The sequence below is a fragment of the Chlorocebus sabaeus genome, chromosome 9, assembly GCF_047675955.1.
Source record: "Chlorocebus sabaeus isolate Y175 chromosome 9, mChlSab1.0.hap1, whole genome shotgun sequence".
Taxonomy (NCBI): Eukaryota; Metazoa; Chordata; class Mammalia; order Primates; family Cercopithecidae; genus Chlorocebus; species Chlorocebus sabaeus.
The window spans coordinates 120,209,264-120,215,263 of record NC_132912.1 but is presented as its reverse complement, the minus strand read 5'-3'; positions in this window follow the sequence as shown (position 1 = coordinate 120,215,263).

Below are 6,000 nucleotides of genomic sequence, written 5' to 3'. Positions count from 1 at the left end.
GAACCATTGCACTCTAGCCTGGGCAACAGAGCGAGATTCCGTCTCAAAAATAATAATCATCATCATCTTACATGTATGTCATTTCACATATGAATGAGTTCATTTGTGGAATAAATCTAAGTTAAACAAATATTATGGAAGGAAGGAAGGGAGGAAGGAAGGAAGGAAGGAAGGAAGGAAGGAAGGAAGGAAGGAAGGAAGGTTGGTTGGATGGTTGAGAGAAGGTATAGGGCTCGGGAAAACTTTCCACCCTTCCTGGGTACAGCCACCTCTGTGACCTCAAGCAAGCAGACATGGAGAAATGAGCGAAAATCACAATCAGACAGGCAGCAAGAAGGTTCTGGACAGAACTATCCTGGATCCTGTCTCTTTATAGTGACAGATGTACACCCATTGGCTTGGTCCCTTTCCCCAGGATGAGAGAGTGAGTCATGAGACCGGGAAGGAACTACTACAAGGTCCTCTCCCTCCCTAAGTGCCTTCCATCACCCACTGGTCTGCAATAGAAGGAGAGGCCAGAAAGGGCAGTGAGCAGGGAGGGCAGGTAACTAGGGCCTGACCCGTGGGGGTAGGGGCGGGGGGCAGACAGCTACAATGTTCATGAAGTGGTGGCACAGAGTAGCTATTTGAAGCAGAAGCAGTGGCTATCTACTCCCGCCCCCAGGGGGGCCTACAATCTAACCCACGGCCAGAGGCAGGGAGAGAGCTTCCAAAACAAGCATGACGCTTAGATGCTAGTCCCCCAGAGACTCCTGGCTCACCTATTCCCTTCCCTGGGGCAAAGAATCAAGTGACCCCTCTAGAGATTATTCTTCCTGGGGTTTCCACGAACAGCTGATGGGCTGAGATCATTGGTACATCCACATACACCTCACGTGTGTACACACAGGCCCACACATGCTCTCTTCCTTTACCCTCTTGAGGCTGACAAGTGGATGTGGTCTGTAGCGTAGCATATTCAGTATATTATAAATAAAGTCTCCTTTTCAGCTATGAAAACTCAAGATTTGAGAGGGAAGCAGGTTGTGGGGTGCCATAGGGTGTGGGCAGAGAAGGGGGGCCTTTAAAGGGCTCTGGCTTTCAATAAACCCTAAATGACACCACCACCCCAAGGGTCCTTCGAGCTGCTTAAGTCCCTTTGTGCTGCCCCTAAACGGCAAGTACAGAAAGCAACATTTGAGTCAACATGGTGCTGTTTACTTAACAAAGCAGTGGCCTTCCGCTTGAAGTGATCTACAGTAGTAGACACCACTTTTGGCTTTCATGGAAGGCTGCAATTGCAGTCTTTTTTTTTTTTTTTTTTTTTTTTTTTTTTTTTTTGAGATGGAGTCTCACTCCGTTGCCCAGGCTGGAGTGCAGTGGCGTGATCTCAGCTCACTGCAAGCTCCGCCTCCCGGGTTCATGCCATTCTCTTGCCTCAGCCTCCTGAGTAGCTGAGACTACAGGCACCCGCCACCACACCCGGCTATTTTTTTGTATTTGTATTTTTAGTAGAGATAGGGTTTCACTGTGTTAACCAGGATGGTCTCAATCTCCTGACCTCGTGATCCACCCACCTTAGCCCCCCAAAATGCTGGGGTTATAGGTGTGAGCCACTGCACCCAGCCAACCGCAGTCATTTAGAGTGGGTCAAGGAGAGGAGTGGCAGTGAGCCCTTCAGGAAGCAGACCACCGTGGCTGAAGGGAGGCTCTGCCTGTGTGAGGTTGGGGGAGGCAACACAGAGAAGCCAGCCGTACCCCACAACCATGCACCTCACTGTGGCTCCCACAAACATGTCCAGTCATGCCCTCTCCACCCCCATGGTCACACCTGGGCCCACCTACACTCACACACACAAATATTCACACTTCCAAACATCCATCCATACACATGTACTCTGTTACTCAGCCCCACTCACAAGCACAAATGTACCTGTGCTTACCAGGCTTGCATACTGCTCAGGGTCCAAGACAGTGGTGGCTGTTGCTCTTCAGGTCCTCTGTACTGCAAAGAGGGCAAGAGGCAGTCCCCAGCTAGGTGCCACTGAAGGAGGGACTCCTATGAATAAAGCTGATTCTCAATAATAAAGTCACCCTTGGATAATACCACACCCAACACACAGATGTCTCCACCAGAATTTGAGTTTATGGACTCCAGACTGTGTACTGCCTAAGAAGTCTGGCCAAAAGGATGGGCGATGGGGTGCTCTACTGAAATCCAGTTCACATTCCACTTGGCAAGCCACAGGAGAAGAAGGGATGCCTTCCACCCAGAAGGGATGCCTTTTGCTAAGCTGCACAAAGACACAGTATGGGCTACCGCAACCCCATCCCCCATGGTCACGTGCACACTTACATGCATGTTTGTGATCCACATGTTCAAAGTTGCATGCTGTACAAGCATATTCAGGTATAGCCACTCATACATATGCAGCCACCAGCATGCAAGGTATATGGCACAGAACTCTCTTCATTAGCACACCCCTTCCTAGGGACCCAGGCACAGATTCTCCTGCTTGGCCTTGACCTGAGCTGACAACGATGCCCTCAACCCCCATTCCAGGCCCTGCGCCCCACAGACAAGGCCTCAGAAGTGCCTGATCCCTCAGGAACAAAATCCAGTGACCAGGCAGGTCCCGCAACAACTTACTTACCTGCCCTCTCTTACCTGACCCAGGATGAGGCCACTGCCAGAGTGGCCCCTGTTGAGGACAAAGGCTGACATGGAGGGCTCTGCTAGGTGACCAAGAACATGGCCCACCCACCTCTTCGGTTTGCAGTGGGTGAGCATGTGTCTGGGAGAAAGCGGGGAAGCAGGGGAAAGGGAGAACTCTGCCTCCAGGAGGACCTTGCAGCCCCAGGGAGTCAAGTGCCAGAGCAGCTGTCTCCAGACCCATGGCTTCCAAATAAGCCAGACCCTCAACCAATGCCAGCCACCCAGCCCTAGCTGTGCTTTTACTTACCCAGGAAGTACAGGGGGAAGAACCCCCACAGGCCCTGGGGCACCTTCCTTTAATTACTCCACTGGTGACTTCTGAAAGTTTCTTACCTTCCCCAGGGCCTCCCTACAAGAAAGAGGCTCTCTACCCTAAAGAGTCTTCTATGGGGGCCCAAAAGCCCCTATCTGTGCACAAGCACAGTGCCCTGAAGGCAGACAGCAGAGGACAGAGGCAGTGGCCCCAGCCCAGACAGCCTCCCTCCACTCCCACCATTCTACTGCAGACAGGCCCAGGGCCCACGGGCTCTGGCTGACCTGGGGATGGGCAGTCCCTGGCATGGCTGTCCCTCCAGCTCTTTGGTTTTAGGAGAGGGGAGGGGCGTCCACATTCTCTGGAGAGCAAAGCCCTGTGAAGTGACCCTGTTTCAGAATGAAATTGAGCTGCCATTTTCATCTTCTTCCCAAATGTCAGCAGCGTTAGATCAGATTAGGAACTAATCTCTTGCCAAAATTCATTTCCGAACAAGAGAGGTGGCTGCGGGCGATGTGGAGGTTTGTCATTGGTTTCTCAACTCACCGTATCCTTTCCCTCCCTGTTACTGGGGTGGGAGCAGGGGTAAAAGTTGGAATCGACTGCACTGAGGCCCCGAGGAGGCCTAAGGAAGGTGAGGCAGCCGCACCAGGTGCAGTGGGAGGAAGCCCGTGGCATTAGGTGAGTGGGCAGCCATGCTGGCCTTGTGCTCCCTAGCTGTGCAGAGCCAATTGCTCAGGCATCCTTCCTGGGCTGGAGAGAAACAGGAACAAGGGCCAAGCGAATGGGGCCAGAAGGACAGGTCCTGATGCCTGCACCACATCTTCTCTGAGGTCCCTCCCCAAACCCCACTTAGTCCCCCACCTTGGTGTCCCCAGCCTCTCACCCCAAGGGCCAGAGTAGTAAAAGGAAAAATAAAAGGCAATTGCAACCTAAAGAGAGAGAAGGGAAAAAAGGAAAATAAATGCCCAAACGCACTGGTCACTACCTTGCAGGAGGCCTCAGTTGACAAGTGACCAGAACACAGCCGCTGGCCTGAATGCATAATTACCCCCAAGTGAAAATTCCCCCATCTAATTTGATATTTGGTTCTTTGCAGAAGCTATAGCCTTCGTAAATAATATACAAAGTAAGAAACCTAATCCCGCCTGCTAGAATGTTTAATTCATCATTATGCGAGCTAATTGGAAGGTGATTATATGGTAATTGCTCATTAGTGGTGTATATTTATCGCTGTACCTTATGTCAAGGCCATGGGAATTGTGTAGAGTCTGTTCTCTCATTTCAAGGATCAGTTTCAGAAGCAGGAGCGAAGCAGGCAAGATCAAGTTCTTTCTGACGTCAGGGTCCAGCCAGGGCTATGGAGACCCGTGCTATATATAGGGCCTGGAGCTGGCTGGGAGCAGGGGATGTCTGGGGCCAGGCTGAGGCCCAGCCCTCCAGACGCTGCCGGCAGCCAGGCCACTACCAGGCGAGGCCAATCCTCCTCGAGTCATTTTCCAAATGAGACTCCATGCCCATCCCAAGCACCTCCGGGACCCCCAGGTGCATTTTGGCCTTGTGCTTGTGCTGGGAATGGAGACCTTACTTTTGTGCTCTCTCTCAGGAGTGACAGGAGGGGCAATAAATGTGGGGTAGGTAGGAGGATGGCGAGGCTGGATATGGAGATTGAACACTGGGTGGGAGATAGGGATCGGAAGGTGAGGTTTGACTTGGTGAGGAAGGTGGAATTTTGAGTACTTGTCTCATCCCTCTCTCCCTGCCTTGCCAAAAACATTCTCTCAATCACACCACCCAGCGAAACCGGATGCTGGCTCCATACTGCCGGGTTGGTATTTAGGGAGGGAAACCCAGAGTAAACCGGGAGCTTACTCCCCGGGGTAATCGGCGGAGCCACGACAGATGAACTCGAAGCCCGAAGAACGAAGAACGGCGGGACGTGAGCGGAACCCAGCCACAAGGCCAGCGCCTGGGATGGGAACTTAGGAGAGGCAGGAAGCAGGGTCTGAAATCCTGAGGGTGTGGAGAGATGGGGAGGGCTCGGCCTGCAGGTGGAGGTGGGGGCAGGGGCGAAGCCTGGGGCCTTAGCAGCCTGGAGGACCAGGCTCTGGCACTCGGAGTCCAGCCTCCATGCGTGCATCTCCGCACGTGGGCGTGATCTTTGGCGCGCTCTGGCGCCCCCTCAGAGGAGTGCGATGCGCCTCTGCCCTACCCGGACCCCAGCCCTGGGCGCCGGTCCGCCGCCCGCTTCTGGCACCCCGACTTGCAGCTCCGGTGCCCTCCCGAGACCCCCCGCGGGGCAACAAACACTAATAAACAAAAGGCCAATTAGACGCTGGGGCGCGGCTGATGAATGGACCTTGCGCTTCCAAGCGTGGCGCCGCCTAGAGTTTTCTGGCGCACCGGGTCATGTGGGAGAAGCCAACTCCCGGAGAGGGGTCACGACTGGGGTCAGAGGGTTCTCAAAACTCCCACTTTCCCCTGGCTACGGGGCTGGCTGGGGCAAGAAAATTCGGCGGCCAAGCGGAGGGTGCGGGCTGCAAGCTGCGGGCGAGGCTCGAGCGGCCCCGCAACGCAGCCCGGCTTTCGGGCGCGGTCCCCAGACGTTGGAGGCCGGCATCCTCTGCCGCCCCGCCCGCGGCTGCTTCGAGGCGGCGCCCCAGTAATTCCAGCGCTGATTGCTGGAATAATAAAGATTGGTCTAGAAAAATGCGCAGTTACACAAAACGGCTGTTGTTTGCCAGACTCCGGAGTTAGTGGGGCGCTGCCGGATGACATTCCAGCCCAAGCCTCCTCACTAGACACACACGCCTCGATCCCAAGACACGCAGATGCTGCCCTAGGGCCGGACATGGACATCCATCACAGGGACCCCCATCCAAACACCGAGAAACGTCCCCGCAAGCCACACACACCGAAGTCACCCCATTCTCTGAGATGCACAACTCCAGACGAATTCACAGATACACAGTGCAACTAGATCGTGGCACACAAATTCAATAAACTGCATTTCCATACGGTCATAGGCACTCTGCAGCCTCACAACTGCACG